General features: G+C 36.6%; 1 protein-coding gene and 1 long non-coding RNA gene across 2 annotated transcripts in view; both read right to left on the reverse strand.

The window, feature by feature from the left end:
* The window catches only part of LOC141394336 (alpha-N-acetylgalactosaminidase), a 386219-nt gene that overhangs the window by 343046 nt on the left and 24824 nt on the right, over window positions 1–18349 (reverse strand). The gene's annotated exons all lie outside the window — the stretch shown is intronic.
* On the reverse strand, window positions 12679–17412 carry LOC141392978 (uncharacterized). The gene is made up of 2 exons (XR_012409936.1): window positions 14874–17412; window positions 12679–14796 (listed from the first exon to the last, which is right to left on the reverse strand). It is a non-coding gene; the product is annotated as an uncharacterized lncRNA (long non-coding RNA).

Raw genomic sequence — 18349 nt, forward strand, 5'->3', positions numbered from 1 at the left:
AAAAATTTTAAGTTTTCTCGCAAAAAAATTCTCGGCGCTAAATGGGTAAAAAATCGCGAAAAACAAACTTCTAAACAAGAGAGCGAAATTTAAGTGCTTAAATTGTATGAAATAAGAGTTATGACATTACTGACATATGACTTTTTTTTGTGTCATTGCCTATTTTACATTTTTTGCATCCTTCTTATTACAACCACTCTCGCAATAATACAAATCCAACAAATTTTTGATCGAAATGGTTATCCTTGTGGAAAATCCAATGTTAACACAACTGGCTCTAAATGTGTACTCTGCAATAATGTGATACATGGTTCCATGCAGATTTTGAAAACATATCGAAGACTTTATTTACAACATTGTCTAGAAGCGCAAATCTTGCATATATGTGTACCAATTGTGTGGGAAATACAGGAAATCCCACAAACGATATTGGCGAAATTGGCGGAAATTAGACAATAATTTGTTGCAATAAGAGAATCTTTTAGTTCACTTGCTAGTGATATGAAAAAAGATCAAATGGAAATCAAGCAAACATTTGAAACCATGGTGGCCGAAATTCGATGTGATTTAACAAAGGGTCTGCAGGAGATAATAGATGATGCACAGGAGTGCAGAAATGTTGCTAGTTCTCACGATGTCACTAATAAAAAATAAATTCATGGAGTTCGAGCTCCAAAATCATTGTCTTCAACACAGATTAAACAGAGCGGATATTGTTGTAACCGGCCTGCCTGAGAATCTTGATAAGGTAAACCACATTGCTGTGTATCGGATCTTATGGATAGTGCCAAATATATCAGAAAGCGACATTCCATCATAATCAAATTTAAGAATATTGGCAAGCGTGATGAAGTAAAGGCCTAGGTATATAATCTGCCTTTAATGAAAGAATAGAAAAGAAAAGGGCAACCCAGATCGAAATTTGCTCGGCCTTCTTTATTTTTTGTTATGTCAGAATGAAGCAGGAAAGCAAGGCAATCAGGCAAGGCTGTTTATGTACCAAGGCCTTAATGACTGCATATTATAAGGCGAAATCCCTTAAAGTTTCCGATGTCATTGGTGGATCTTACGGAACTCGCGTATATCTAAAAGATAAGTATTCTTATTTGACCAATAAAGTTTGGAAAATTTGTCTGAAGCTTAAAAAGGAGAACACAATTATATTTTTCAATCTCATAAATCGAGAAACTCTTAAAGTAAAATTTATTATGCTTAATAATGTTTCTAAAATTTTTCAAAAATGTGTTGATTTCTTCAAAAGTAATCAATGTAATTTTTATCTTGTTTTATGATTTTCCATTAAACTCACACTTAATTTTTTTCCTGTTAAACCCTTTTTCTTTTCTCAAACAATAATCTCATTTACCAAGTGGTTCAGTTGATGTCGTTAATATATTTCATTCAGATATCTTCGATAAATACTCAAATATAGTTGTAATGGGTGACTTTATTTATAACCTTTTAGAAGCTGTGAAAACGTTTAATTTCCGCTCACTTGTTAAAAAACGTGGTCTTCATAGTGTTCACAACTCGCTGCCTACGCATATTAATCTTCCCAGCAAAATAAATTGGAAGTAGTGCAATGTGGACTAGTTCTGTCACGGCATGTTTTGATGCAGTTCAAACGGAGTCGTGAAAAAGGCACTCCGTTCGCTACATTTTATTAGCAGTTGTTAGAGATCCCTACATGTACATAAATCAGTTACTTTTAGAATTACTGTTAGAAAAACTGAATAAAATTGGATATAGTCAATCGATGCTGCAGTGGATAACATCATATTTAAAGGGACAAGTTTGAATCAGCTATTTCCACTCAAATCTCCATACCTCCTGGTGTTCATCTGGGGAGCCATCTAGGTCCAGTGCTATTTACCTTATTCATTAATGATTTGCCGTACGTGATGTGTTATTCTAAAGTTTTAATGTATGCAGATTACGTGAAGATATTTTACTCATTAAGCAATCAAATAAATCAACTCAAATTGCAATCAGACCTGGACATTTTTTATCAATGGTGTAAAGTTAACTTGTTGGAGCTAACTATCGACACAAACTACTGTCTTAATGAACGACTAGTTGAATATGTAATTTCAATAAATGACCTAGGAATCATTTTATATTTAATTTGTGAACATTTTTCCGGTAACTCACGGGAAGAAAATTTCCAAATGAAGTGCTGTTGGAGTACATGTCGAAATCTTAACTGGTGATGGGAAGACAACCCATTTAGCAGATGAAGCAAAAACAGTTCAGCTTGGATTAAATGGAGAGCGGAGGAAACGCGATTGAATTCAATGAAGAATTTTCAAAATTTGTGTTAATGTAATAAAGTTCTTAATATTTTTGTTTTGCACAAATAATAAATGCATTTTATTTGTTCTGGGATATTTTGTAATGGCTTGCACAATTTCCCAGAATGCCTTATCAAAACGCATGCTTTGGACTGCCTCCTATTCTACCCCAAAGGGTTAGTTAAAATGCAATGCCAAAGGGTTAGTTAAAATGCAGTGCCAGAGGGTCAGTTAAAATGCAGTGCCAAAGGGTCAGTTAAAATGCAGTGCAATGGAGTGCCTCTTTCAGAAGTCACGCTCTTGTAAAAATCATGAGTGAAAATGCATAATTTGATGCACTTCCAGATCACTTGTACATATTATTTAACCGCCTCTTTGGAGGCAAACTTTTTGCTTCATTGTTAGATTTGTTTCTCATAAGTCAGCCGTCTTATGTACCTCACAAAAGCCAGATTTAATATCCGTTTTTCTCTTCTAATCACTGTCTTATATTAATTTCTCTTAAGCTAAGCTAAGTCAAAGATGGATTGAGTTTAAAGATTATACAAGTTCAGAATCAATGATTATTCTCAACTTATTATTTAGTTTGACTTGTGTTCTGTATACCATATTTATGATGTTGAATATTAAAGAACTTTATCAATCTACTTCAACAATGTTCCAACAGCAAGAGTAAGAGCAAACTCTATGGATGATTCGTGGATGAACTCGCGTGAAATTTTACCTTTATTAGGAATCCAAACAATGAAAACTGGAAGTCCTATAAGCGCTTAAGAAATAAGGCCTAGTCCATAACTAGGAAAACACGTTTTCAATTTGGCAAATCTTATTTTGCAAATGCCGATGGTACTCAAATGTGGGAAAAACCGGCAATTTTGTTGCATTGATCGTGAAAATGTAGAAATTGAAGAAAGCGAAGTTGAGACTATAGCGAATAACTTTTTGAGTAATATGTGTCCCTTGGATAATGTTTCTTTTGATTTTGATAGTTTTGTTGAGGATGCAGATGATGTTTCTTTTCACTCTTTTTTTGAATACGAACTATTAAATCTAACGCCTCTGGTTATGATTCTATACCGGTCAAATTCATTAAACAGATTTTTCCTGCAATTTCAAATGTCTTGTTTCATGTTGTGTCCAGACCGATACCTAAAGATGCTCAAAACACTATTAGGAACTATAGACCGACTATAAATATAAACCCATAACACAACTTCGACTCTACTTTCAATTACTGATTCCATTAGGTAACAATTAAATCTACATTCTAGCTGTACACTTGTTTCATTGGGTGTCACTAAAGCATTCGATCCTGTCAATCATTGTGTTTTGCTTGAAAAGCTTGGCGACCACTGTAAATTTTCAAAAACATCGTGTCGGTTAATTTACTCATACCTTAAAAGTCGAAAACAGTAAGTTTCGCAAATGGATTTGAATCGTCTATAGGGCTTGTGACGTCAGGTATACCGCAGGCGTCAATATTGGATCCCATAGTATTTTTCATACATTAACGATATTGTGACTGCCTTCAAAAGCCCGATTTGCGATCCTTATGTCTGCTGATGATTTTTTCCTTTTCTTTTTGATGTTCCTTTGATTAGAACTTCTATATTTGAACACTCTTTTATTCTTAAGGCCTAGGTACATAAGCTACCTCGCCTGGTTGCCTTGCTTGCTTCTGATAAAAGAATAAATATGAAAAGTGCAACCCAGGTCGAAATTTGCTCGTCCTTCTTTATTCTTCTATTTATATTATGTCAGAAATGGAGCAGGAAAGCAAGGCAAGCAGGTGAGACTGGTTATGTAAAATTTTTTGCCTGGTTTCTTGAGAATGTTTTCATATTCCTACTCCAACTTTAAGAATATTTTAAAAATTATTTCCAATTGTGATCTGTTTCTTACATATGCGTTGTCACTTTTTATATACAAAATGTATATAAAATAACATATCGTGTAAAGTACCTGTACATAATCACGTGATTCTGTTTTCAAGCATTCCTCTGTACTATGGGTCCTAAAACTTTAAAAACTGTTAAACATTTATAAAACTTTCAATATTCATATGGCTGGGGTGCCGTAATATAATTTAATTTTTTAATTAATTTCTTTTTTTAATTACCTGATAATTGTATTATTTTGTTTTCTGAAATTATAATAGTTACTGCCATAGCATTAGATTTTTATAGTAATCTCCAATACATGTATAATTGGCTAGGAAGCTTTCTATGTATTGATTTGTTGAAATAAATAAATAAACAAATACAGATTACTATGGAAACAAAGATCTCAAGGGTTAACGTTAACCGATCATCATGAAATTTCATATATAAGGTTTTTGGATCAAATGGAAAAAAATTTAGGGGGTAGGAAATCCAAAAAAAGAAATGTTATTTTTCTGTGGGTCACCCCTAATGTAGATGCATCAGCAATCGAGTAGTGCGAAATGTCAAACAATAGCAAATCAAACAAGCTATATTACCTCCACAACGACCGGAATTAAGTCAATCTCTGTAATACGTAAAAACGTAGTAGTTAGCATGGTATAATAAGAAAGCAGAGCTAACAGCTGATTAATTTTTTTTCCTTTGGTGACTGACTTCTATCAAGCCCGTTTTGATATGTTTTGTTTTTAATGTTCAGTTATGACAAACTTCAAACAGTAAAAACATAAATACATACCAGAATTTTCATTTAATTTTCAAAACGAAAAGAATTTTAATCGTATTTATGTTTTAAAACAAGAGTCGTTTTAATTAAAAAAGAGAAGCTGTCGCGTGTGCAAAAAACAGATTGTTATGATCATAATGAGATAACGATAACTCAAATACCTACCAAAAAATGATTTAGTTGTTGAATGTCGAGAGAAAATTTACGATGAAAACGCCTGTCAGATTGAATAGGAAACTGAGGAATTTGATGGCATGGACACTCTTAAAGAAGTTGGGTTAGAGTATAAAAGTAAATATTAAAGAAAATGCATGTTTAAAAAAATGTACGTTATTTTTTCATATCGCCGAGTTTGGTCATAACAATCCGTTCGCATGCCATATCCACATATGTATAACAGACGAAGACTGGACCAGAACAGGCCATACGACCGAACAGTTATGGTGGCTCTTGACCTATTAAGGGCCTCAAGCTGTTCAAGGCCATATAATCAACGTTGGATAATCAACGCCAGTCCTGAAATAAGAATTCGGAAGTAAATTGACATTTGACGGAACAGTTTAACATTTATGTTTCTGAAATTCTACACAACCAGACGGTATTGAGGCTGAAATGTACGCGGATGAATAGCTGACTTAGTGCAGTTCTTTCATCTGAAGGATATGAAAATATCAGCCGCTAAATCCGCTGTTCACCACGGATTTAGCGGGGGGTTTTCGCACCCGATTGATCCGAAACCATAGTGTTCCGGCTGCCGAACCGGCAGCGTAGGTTTCTATATCGCTACAACAACACCTAAACATATTGGTCGATGGTGTCCTGATTTCGACCATTAACTCCTAGATATTGGGTTTTAAATTCGATAGCATGTTTATGTCGTCGCTACGCAGTCGGAGAATATTCAAACCTGCCAGAACGCCGTCTAAGGAACTGCAACAGGGTGACTCCTCATAACACCACTGGACCATCTTCATGAGGAGACCAAGATTTTACCGTTGCACGGTAGCCTTGAGCATCATTGCCACGATCTAGGCTTCCCCCGCCCAGGCATATCCGGAGAGATCTTCACGAGAACCTCTATATCAAAGAGCCTATCATGTAGCATTCCCACTGGTGCAGTTGCTGTATTCGGAGACCACCACCACCCATCCATTGCTGCATAAGAATGTCAACTATCAAGGTAAATACGAGTGGTTTTAGAGGTCGATGCTGCTGCCTCAATTCGTATTAGGTGCGAATTTATGTAACGATACCCAACACATGCATCTGGATTAGTAACACACGACACGCTGCATTTGTTTAGTTCACTCACCTCTCTTATAATTTTTTACGGATGCGACCAGTCCAGGTTGCGGAATTTTTTAGTCTGGTTTCAGAGGGACCAAAAAACTGAAATAATACCCGAACGAACATATTTGCGTTGCTACAACAACTTCTGTAGCAGCAACGTTTTTGTAGATCCGCATAAAAATTATTTGTTTGTTCTGTACAACGTTCTATTCTAAAAAATAATTAGTATAATTATAATTTATAATTGTTCTACAAACATCCCAGATGGGACAAAGGAGACTTCTCTAAAAAAATTATTTCATTTATTTTGAAAATTGAATATTATATGAAATAAAAAAACAAAACTTGGCGTTTGTCACCATAGACAATTTTGAAACGTGTAGGGTTGATTTTCTATGGTTTTTTTTCGAACCTGTTCTACCCTCCTTATTATACCATGGGACCAACGAATTACTACGTTATAGAGAAATCGGGGAAAATGGCTTAATTTGACGTACATACATGGAAAAAGTCAACAAACGTATCTATATGAATAAAATGAAAGTGCATTTTTGATTGGCACTGAAATAATAAGTGATTTCCTTTGCTTTTGGTTTCGGCACTTATCTTTATTACAAAGTCTTCACAAGGCGTTGCGGGATCTTCCCGCTTCCCTATAGACCAACTGTCGGCTTCAGTGCACGGACATCTACAGCGATCTCGTCGGATTCTGCACTTGGGCTATGCTTGCTTTCCTTCTCGTTATAGCCTACACGGTGTTTTATGTCCAGGTTCATGTCGAGGGTAATCATGAAGTCTACACCAAGTATAACTTCGTCCACAATATCGGCCACTATAAAATCGAAATTTACCGATTTTCTAGCCATACTTAGCCTTCGGTAGGCCTTTCCATTTAAAGTTGCATTCTCACCTGTGGCCGTCTGCAATTTGACTCCATTTAACGGCCTTGGTCGAGGTTTCACCGTTATTCTCGCTGTTGATTGGGCCAGCGCAAATGACACGGTTTCTGCAAATATTCCCATCACGAATACCACTAGCAAATGTTTCAATCTTTATGCGGTCCACCAATGGATGTGTCTCTCCTGGATATGCCAACTGCGCCAACCGCTTCTGCACTCTTCCCTTCAGTTCCATTCGGTAGATCTCTTGCCTATGTTAACTACCGTACTTACGTTCGAGTGCGGCCATTATATCTCCATAGTTGGAAGCGGCAGGAATAATCTGTAAAAAGTCAGCAGAACCGCCCTGCAATGCCTTAAGGAGTGCTACAGCCTTGTCGTTGTCGTTCCAAGAATCTCTTGAAGCCACTGTCTCGAACTGTAATTTGAACACATTGAAGAATGTAGAGCCACCGAACACAGGAGGCTTGATTTTTGGCGTGTTATGAATAGCTCTCACTGGACCGCTTTTGATTTCCAGTTCAGACATTTATTTTCCTATGCCCAGAATCTTTTCATCTTGAGCCACACAGAATCTTGTTATCTAACTCTTAACCTTGTACCTCCATGTTTTCTACTCTTTTTTCGATCACTAACGTGATGTTCTCGAGTTTTCGCTAATTTTTGTAGAATTCTTTTCCAACTCCTGTTTCAAATTTTCTTCAAACATCCTAGAATACTCTGCCATGAAATTTTCGGTGATTTTTCTAGAGTTCTCATCTAACTTTTTTCAAACATTCTAGAATTCTATGCCATGAAGTCTGCCTTAACTTCCATCATAAGTGTTTTGGAATTTTCTTCGCACTTTCTGGGCATTTCTTCTAACATTTTACAATTGCCAGTTTTCATTTCCACCATCATAGCCAGCACCGCTTTTAAATCGTCACCCCTGGCAGCTACCGACGAAGCTTCCTCAACGCTGTTTTCGCCCCTTTCAGATAACTCGACTTCAACCTTACTGTCGAACTCATATGCGTCGATACCCATGCCCCGACGCTTGAGCTATTCAAACTGCCTTGTTGCTAGTAGAATACAACTTACTTGGCTCTTTCTTCAAGTCTCCCACTCGTATATCCTTAAACTTCATTGTAGGGTCATCGTAATCTCACATCCTGACACCAATTTTTACGGAATTAGGTTTAACTAATCTCCGTGTAGACATTGTTTTATTCCGCGATACGATTTATCCCAAATAAAACTGGGTTTGTTTTAGATTATGGTTCTACAATGCTTTATTTACTTTATTACTCTTATTCATAAACGACTGTAATTACTAAGCACACATCATTCCTTCTTTTTTAACCGACTGTTCAGTTTGACGTCTAAAACACAACTAACTTGATGTTGCTGAATCCACCTCTATTTATCCAATCGCATGCCGACGTTTCTAGATGGTCTAGATGATCTGATAGATTTTAGAACACCACCAATTTAGCAGTGCGGGAAGCTCACATACACGCACTAAGCGTCCAACACACACAAGTACATGGGCGAAGATCGGTAAATACAAGTGGAAAAGACAACAATGACGTAATTATCAAAACAAACATAAAAGAAAGTACATCAAGTGCAAACAAATACAACAGATAGCAAACTAAGCGACAATTGCATGATTATGGCAACACAAATGAAAACTAAAACACATCAATAACATGTAAAGTAAGAACTGGAATGATGCAGAAAATTCTAGATGGTAGTTGTTATTGTTTAAAAAAAGTAAATGTGTAACAAAACTTTACGTTACACTTAAAATTTTTATATTAACGGAAATTCAACTAAACTAACTTAAACCTATCAGTAGCATTTGTAACAAATATATTTTCGCAAATATTAAAAATATCATTACATAATCTTCACGGTTGCTAACGATCGTTTTTTGGTGCATGGAACAAGAAAATAGCTTGAAATTGAAATCAAATGAACTTGCAAAATACCAGCGTTGCAGGTGATGCAGGGCACACATCACATTAGGGCGGTTTAAAAAAATCTATGTCTGATTTTTTTATGCGGCAACGATTTTCAAAGTTTGAGTACAATCGAAATATGTTCAGCCCAATCATGAATGAAAATTCCGTGCGGAATTTTACTCTTTTCCCTTCTTTGCTATCACAACCAAAAAATCCGCACGTGAAAAAATTCCGATGGAGAAAAAGTCATGAACGCTCTCAAACATGTATTTTTCTCCAAAAAAATCTCCCTTGCAAAACTGAAGGGAGTTTACTAACTAACTTTGTACAAAACATGCAAAATAAACACTTTTGATAGGATTTTATACTAAAATCTTTCACTTGTGGTTGGAAATTTATTAAAAATTGAACAAATTTTACAAAATAATGTCACTTTGCAAACTCAGTCACTCTCCACTTTTTGTACCGATCAACGATGGGATGAGAGAATTTTGTACAGACAAAACTGTTGCAAAACAATTATTGAAGAAAACACTGGATAAAAGCATATTTTCAATTATTTTTATTGCAGAATTCGTATTTTTTTAATTTTTGCCATTCGTTTCTAACACATTCGTTTCTAACACATTCATGATAGTGGCAGTTCCATAGCACAACGGAGTCAATTGCACTGTCTTCTTAAAAAATTTCCAATCACATCTGATGTTTTTCATAATTAGTAACATCTTCTGAATGTCTTTGATGTATAAAACTGTAATTTATTTGATTAAATTTGTTGATTTTGTCTAAAAACACAAACACTTAAAATTTTCTCTTTGTTTTCACAACAATTAGGGCACACAAGGTATGAAAAAGACCCTTCAGTGTTGCCAAATTCAATGATTATTTTTCTCACATTATTCATGATAGGAGGAATGTTCTCTCGAGAAAAATCTATTCCGCGAGAGTTGTATTCCGCAAGTATATTCATGATTGGGCTGGTTAACACGTGCCACTGCGGCCTCAAAGTTTCCATGGGCCCTAAATCCGACCCGATTTTCAAATTTTTGTGTATGATTACTTGTGTAGCCACAAAAAATGAATTGGTTAACTTGTTTCAGCGATTGGACAATAAATGTGGTCTGTAGAGCGATTTCGTGAAAATTCGACTTTGGCTCCATACAAATTACCATGGAAACTTCGAGGCCCCAGTGGAACGTGTTAACATATTCCGATGGTGCCTAAACTTTGGCGATCTTAAAATCTAACAAAACTGAACAATTTAGTGGGTGCCGCATAAAAAATCCGACATCGAATTTTTCCCTTTGAGTTTAAACCAGTCTAATATCACATATACAGTGACTGTCACTGAAAATGAATTAAAAATTTTAATTATAATTTAATTAATCGAGCTCTATGACCTAAGGAGATTACATTGAAAAATTGATATCTAGCGAAGTCCTACACACACATCAACCGCTATTCGACGATCGTTTCGTTAGCTGGTTAGGCTAACATCCTCAGGCATATTAGATGTTGTTGTTGCTAGACAATTTTCGCCATTTGGAGGCCCTATTTATACATCCAAGATTGCAAATTTGCATTTGTGCATTTCAAATTGAAGCTTTTTATTTCCAAAGACGACTCATTTGACCTTCTTCTATTCCAGAAAACAATTTTTTCAATATTACATTCATATTACAGCCAACGGTTTTTTTCCATCGTAGACTGTATATGTCTTTCACATCGAAAGATTTTTTAAGTGGATTGTGGTTTAGAACGCTAACACGTCAGCAACATTGTCTGTTAGTTGGTGACGACCCAGACTCGAATCCAAGCCGGGCACAGCTGAATTTTTATTTTGAATTTTTTTGCCTTTTTTAGGGGCGAAGGCTATTATTTGTGAGATTTTAATTAATTCAATTAATCGAGCTCTATGACCTAAGGAAATTACATTGAAAAATTGATATCTAGCGAAGTCCTACACACATCAACCGCTATGCGACGATCGTTTCGTTAGCTGGTTGGGCTAACATCCTCAGGCATATTAGATGTTTCTGTTGCTGTTGCTAGACAATTTTCGCCATTTGGAGGCCCTGTTTATACATCCAAGATTGCAAATTTGCATTTGTGAATTTCAAATTGAAGCTATTTATACATCCAAGATTGCAAATTTGCATTTGTGAATTTGCTGACGTCTTACAGTTCTAAACCACAATCCATTTAAAAAAATTTTCGATGTGAAAAACATATACAGTCTACGATGGAAAAAAACCTTGGCTGTTATATTGAAAAATTGATTTCTGGAATAGAAGGGGGACAAATGAGTCATCTTTGGAAATAAAAAGCTAGATATAAATTTTTCAATGTAATCTCTTTAGGTCATAGAGCTCGATTAATTAAAGTAAATTAAAATCTCACAAATAATGGCCTTCGCCCCTTAAAATGCAAAAACGTAAAAATAAAAAAAATGTAATCGTTGATAACCTCGAAACGAGTTTGATTTTTGATTTTTGAAATGTTTTAACAATTTTTAGGATGGCATAGAAAAATATTTCATTTACAGTGCCGTTATACTAAAATTTTACCTGAAAAAATGGGAATTTTTAATTGGGCATAGAAAATGACCACAATAGTCGATTAATAATTTCCAAACTGTTGGCTTTTTATGCCATTTTAGTAATCAGAATGGTAGAATAATTGGTTCCCTTTCATATTCAGTAGTTTTGTCATTTATTCCGAAAGAAATAATGATGTTCCTGACGTAATTTTGGCATGATCGTTGTTAGTGTCCCTTTTTTGGCAATTTGGCTAGTTGTCACAAAGTCTTACCGATAGCAGCAGAGTTGCCAATTTATACTTGAGCTTTTCATTCATAATTTTGCGCGTTAATTTTATCCATTTTTGTCGGTGACCAATTGCAAAATTCCACTACAGGATTAAAACAACTTCTAGGAGCTGACATTTTTTACGAATTTTTAAGGTTTTTGATTTATCGGCGCTAGAATTACCGCGATGTTACTGTATTCAAAAATATATAAATATTGTACTTTTACCACAAATTGTACGTACATATAAAAGCACATAATTTCATTTTAAATTTTGAAAGTTGAGTTTTGTCAAGAGTAAATTTATGAAAAGTTGTAATCATACGTTTGCGTGGTTCCAGCTCTATTATAGTGCCATGGGTGTTATTCGACATATGTTAAGATTTGCTGATGACATGTGTTGTGGTATTCGAAAAAGAAAAACGTGAGAGTGTACGTGTGCCGTTGTCACATTCAGTTGTTGATGATGTGACCCACCGACAGCTCCACCTATAAACTTTTGCTCCAGCTCACTCAGTCATTCACACTTAATTATGAATCAACAAAAAAATATAATTTGCTTCGCTTTAGAAATATCTGAAAATATTAAAGTTGTTGTGCCACGTATAATTGTTGTTGTTATTAGCCCCTGATGGTATTGGGTACCTATATGCTCTCCCTATGGATTCGACTCTAGAATCCCCTATGAGTCTCATCTCCTATGAGAACTCCCTCAACGTTCCTCGATTGAACCTTACCTAACACATTACCTCTTCATAAAATGATTTATCTCATCATATTGATGTACATATATTCAACTTCATATACCATAAAATTTATTCAATTCATTTAGGGTAATAACATTTATACGGCGTTTATATTATAGTTTTTTGCAGGGTTAACCTTCTTTATGAGGATTTGTTTGAAGTATATACAATGGAAATGACATTTGAAACCCAGACCCACTGGGTTAACCTTGTTATATATAAACGGCCTATTAGTTTATACAACTTAAATCTAATTAGATTTAAATTAAACTAAATGACTATATAATACAATTGTTTAATGGCAATTGTAATGATCAATTTGTATCAATGTATCAAATTGTATCAATAATTTAAATTCAATAACAATGTAAATACATAATATGGATCCACCCAAATGATGATCCCATCATGTTTCGTGCCATTGTGCACAATAACAGATCAATGTAAAATTTCCCCCTACCTAACGAGCTCGCCTGATATATGGGAATGGTCAATAATGTTATTTCGATTTATAATTATGGATGGGACTAACACTGGATGTTAACAACAGATACGAATTATAATGTTTAATAATTGTTCCAAAAAAAACTTATGGTCTATAAAGAACAAAAGGGAAATTTAAAAATATGCCTTAAGATAGGCTTCAATTTATGAACAATCTAGAGCAAATTTATCTTGAATGTAGATTAAACCACCAAAATATAAAAATGTAAACAAAGATAATTGCTTTGATTAATGGCAGTGAGATAACAAAGAAAATAAATGTAGAGCTTAATTATTTTAGTTTCAAACATAGATAAATGAAGGAATACAATTTGGCAGTTTCAACAGAAACAGATACACATTTGAACAAACAACTCGCACACCACTACTTTTCTGACTTACTCTCATTCAATCTCTTTTACTTCCCTCTGATTTGGTATGAATACATAAATCCATGAGCATGGACGATGAGTGATGAAATGACGGGCAAAATGTTCTTGTGGATATGACGTCACTGATGTCTTCTCTGAATAATGCTAGCGGGAAATGTTGTGAATGTGTTGTTAAATAGCTCTGGTGTATGACGACTTTGATGTCTTCTGCTTGGAACTACTGTTGTTGTTGTATACCTTTCGTAACGTTGTCCATCTGTTACGGCTAGTTATTATGGTTATTGCTGGATGAATTGTGATGACGAAGTAAATGCTGAAAATTTGTGGTCTGCTAGAAGATGGTGACAACACTGTACATGATGATGAATGTTGGTATTAAAAGTTTCACTATGAGCGAGAAAATGATGATGATGGTGGGCTGATGAGTTATGGATTATTGATTGTAGATGATGTTGTAAACCGTCAGTCTATTGACATATGAGTATGGCGGTGTTATTGATGAGATCGTAAGTTCTGGTTTATTGCATTTATAATATTGATGGTGCAGTCCGAAAAGTTCAGGTCTGTTAGTGACAATGCTGACTAAAAGTTTTCTTATATTACAAGATGACGACAATGCGAAAAAAAGTTCCAATTATTAACAATGGTATTCGGCGGTTAAGGTAGAAAACGTCTCGTCATTTCCAGGTAGTAGACGTTGAGGCTGAAAAGTCCCGGGCTTCTGATCTGTCACTGATGATTTATGTGTTTTGTACGCCGTCGGTTTAGCATAGGGTGGTATCACTCGTTTGGAATAGACAACTATAACATGTACTTTTCTTGATGGCAGGTTTAAGCGGTTATTCTCCGTTCATGACGTCACGTGTGCAAACGAAAAAAGTGCAGCTGGTCACATATGCGGCTAAGACAGATTTTCCTTTTTGTTCTTGTGATCCTATCACAGTGGTGGGGTTTATTTTCACAAGTAGTAGTAGATGGTTTATTGGATATTACTCCACTTGGCTATTTCGTTGGGATACTGTGAACGTTGGCGTAACCGGGTTATTGTACTGTATGGTGTGATTGCAGTGAATCACATGGTTATGGCTATTGATTTGGTTGACGGAATTATGTACAGAAAGGTGGGTGGTATTTATATGTGGCTATGGCTGAGTTATTGTAGAACTGTGATGAATGAATGTTGTCAGGTTTATTAATATTTCCGCCTGTCCGGTGACCGGTACTGGTACGTTTGGTGGCACGAGGGAGTACCGTTAACATCCCTCGTGTAGTTTTCTGCAATGGAAATTTCCATAAATTTCTGTCTCTTGTATCACACGAATTATTTCTTTGTGGCGATGAGGACAACTTACCACAATGCAGTTTATGTTTGGTTTATAAAAACCAAGGAATAAACGAAGCAAAACTTGCAAATATAAAATTGCATACACACGTGACTCGGCTTAGTAGAATGGACAGTGATAATTTGAGAACGTGCAAACTACAAGTGTTTGCAAATTCCTTCGTTGTTTGTTCTCTGCTACTGCACCCACAAGAAAGATCGTTTTTCCTTCGGCTGTACAGTGAAGTTGGTTGCAGTTCTAGTGCCACGTCATTTGGCAACAATGTTGCCACCTGCCAAAAAATTTCAAATTTGGTTGACCCAATTTATTTAACGGCGTTCCTTACGCCGTCGCCAATTAGCGTCCGTTTAAATTTTCGAAATTCAATCGGTTTCGATGTAAACGGTTAACATAACAAATCCGAACACGTTGGCTTAGGCCTGCCGAAGCCATACTGATTCGGGAAGTTAACCGAGTTATGTTAAGGGCTGGGGAAGAACCGCGACCCTGAGATTAATCTCACAACTACAAGAAAAAAATCTAATAAAACCGGGCAACTATATGCTGTAGGTCCTTCGCGTTTCCCACTTTCCGAACCACTATACACTTTGCGAATTTTCTACACAATTTCGAATTAATATTGCGCGAAGCATCGCTTAAGACAAAATTGCGTCTCAAGATTTCTTGTCCTGGTTTAAAATCTACCTCTCGAGATCGCGTATTATATCGGGCCGCCGATTTGTCATAAGAATCATGAAGTTTTTCCTTGATCGTTTTCCTGACTATTTCCAGCATGTTTTGTTTCGGTATAATTTCAACAGCTCCGTCTTCAAGAGTTCCTAGTTTCGTTGACAAATCATATGCGCTGGCGTGAGTGACCATATGCATTCCAAAAAGTGCAAAATAAGGCGAACATCCGATTGATGTATGCACAGTAGACCCAATCTTTTTGGTCTTCGGATACATATGACCGAATCGCCGCTATGATTGTACGATTTGCGCGTTCCGATGCATTCGCCTGTGGCGAATACACGGCATTTCGCATCGGTTGACAACCATATCTGTTTAAGAAACTAGTAAACTCTGAAGAAACAAATTGTTTCCCGTTATCTGAGTGAACGCCAAATTTATGAAACACTTCTGCCTCCAAAAATCGAATGACGTTTCTCGAATTAGCTTTCGCTAGCGGTTTCAACAAAATAAACTTCGTCAAATGATCTAAGACGATGAAAGCATAAGTATTGCCGGATTTCGATCGCGGAAATGGTCCGATAAAGTCTATAAAAATTTTCTGCCATGGCCTGTTAGTTACCGTTTCGCTTCCCATCTTAGGGCGTAAGATTTTGTTCGGAGCTTTTGTCTCCTTGCAAACAATACAAGAATTTATAAACTCACGAATTTAATTTGCCATTTTCGGCCAATAAATATACTGTTTAAGCGCCGCGATGGTTCTACCTATCCCACAATGACTGTTTACCGATGGCGTATGTGCGTTTTCAATTAAAGATCTGGTCAATCCTGAAGGAATCCATAACTTCCATATGAAATTCTCATGCACTTGTGTGCCATCCGACGGAATTATCTTTTTATAAATGAAGGTATCGCAAACATTTAAGTCTGGAAGACAGTCCTGGTTTTCTTTAACCATATCAATTAACTTCAAGTACTCTTCACTCTTGAATTCGGGTGACTCTAGATCTACTATAGGTTTTTCATCTACAAACATGTTAAGTTCATCCATATGCACACGCGATAATGTGTCGGCGACCACATTTTGGGAACCTTTTCGGTGTTGTATCTCAAAATTAAAGGCTTGGAGTTTTAGGCTCCATCTTGCCAACCGACCACTGAGATCTTTCTGTCCCATCAGCCATTTCAAAGCGCTATGGTCCGTTACCACCGTGAACGGCATAAGTTCAATGAACGGTCTGAACTTTTCAATTGCGCTGATAACGGCCAAGCACTCCCGCTCAGTTACGCTATAATTCCGTTCAGCCTTGGATAACTGAGCGGAATGAAAGGCGATGGGACGTTCCAGACCTTCAGCGTCTAGTTGGTACAAGACAGCACCAATGCCTATGTTTGACGCGTCACATTGGACGTAAAATCGCTTATCAAAAGTTGGATGACTTAACACGGGGCTTGTAGTAAGAGCTACTTTAAGTTTATTGAAAGCATCAACTGCTTCTTCTTCAAAGGAAAACTTTTTGCTCTTCTTCAAGGTGCGAGTAATAGGGGTCGTAATTTCGGCATTATTCCTAATGAATCGCCTAAACCACGATGCCATTCCTAAAAATCTACGGACCTCACGCGTATTCTTCGGTACTGGTATGTCAGTTATTGAATCAATCTTTGAAGGGTCGGGCTTTAATTTCCCCTCACCGACGATGTATCCCAAGTATTTCAGCTGACGACGACAGAACTTCGACTTCTTTAAGTTTATGATCAGGTTCACTCTGGACAGCATCTCGCCTACCTTGCTCAACAGATCGACATGAGTCTCAAAATCTGGAGATACGACCAAAAGGTCGTCAAGGTATACGAAGACTTTGTTCTTCAGTTCCGGTGAGATCACTTTATCCATTAACCGACATAACCGTTGGGCAGCGTTACACAACCCAAACGGCATGACGGTGAACTGATAATGTGGTCTCCCCGGTACTGTGAACGCAGTCTTCGGACGGCTGTTAGCTGCCAGAGGAACCTGCCAAAACGCGTCTTTCAAGTCAATGCTTGAGATAAAATAGGCGTCTTGTAACCGTCCTAACAAAGAATCTATAAATGGTAGTGGGTACGCATCCTTAATCGTAACGTCGTTCCGTTTCCGCGCGTCCAAGCAGAGCCTATTCTTCTCTCCCCTACGCACGAGCGTGACTGGCGAATTCCAAGGACTGGTACTGGGTTCTATCACACCTAACTTTAGCATGCGATCAAGTTCCGAATATATCAAGGATTCGACAGCTGGAGATACTGGGTAGTGGCGCTGTTTAATTGGAGGAGCATCTTCCGTATCTATAATATGCTCTTCCAGATTTGTCTTCCCAAGACCAAACTGTTCAAAATCTTTGAAACTTTCTTTTGCTTTGTCAAGCATCAACATTTGGTCTGAAGACAATGTATGCATATCGGAATCTTGAATATCGGACTTGATCTCTATACTGCTTATAAGTTTAGGTGCGACACTAAATTTCTTCCAGAAATCAACACCACAGTACATTGGATTCTCTAGACCAGGAATCAAGTAGATGTCCATGGTCTCCGTCTGGTCATCGTACGTGAGCTCTACTTGAACTTTGCCTGAACACGAAACTCTTTGCCCATTACCAGTACCGACACTACATTTATAAATTGGGATAACCTTCAAATTCAATTTTTCAATAAACGACAAACAATTTTTACCTAAACAGGTGACTGTAGCTCCACTGTCGAAGAGTGCTAGTACCGGAATACCATTAATCAAAACTTCTCGGAATGGTCGAGGATCATTGGAATGAACATCGCAGAAA

The sequence above is a fragment of the Musca autumnalis genome, unplaced genomic scaffold (assembly GCF_047663935.1).
Source record: "Musca autumnalis isolate F117 unplaced genomic scaffold, ASM4766393v1 scaffold_2, whole genome shotgun sequence".
In the NCBI taxonomy this organism is placed as follows: domain Eukaryota; kingdom Metazoa; phylum Arthropoda; class Insecta; order Diptera; family Muscidae; genus Musca; species Musca autumnalis.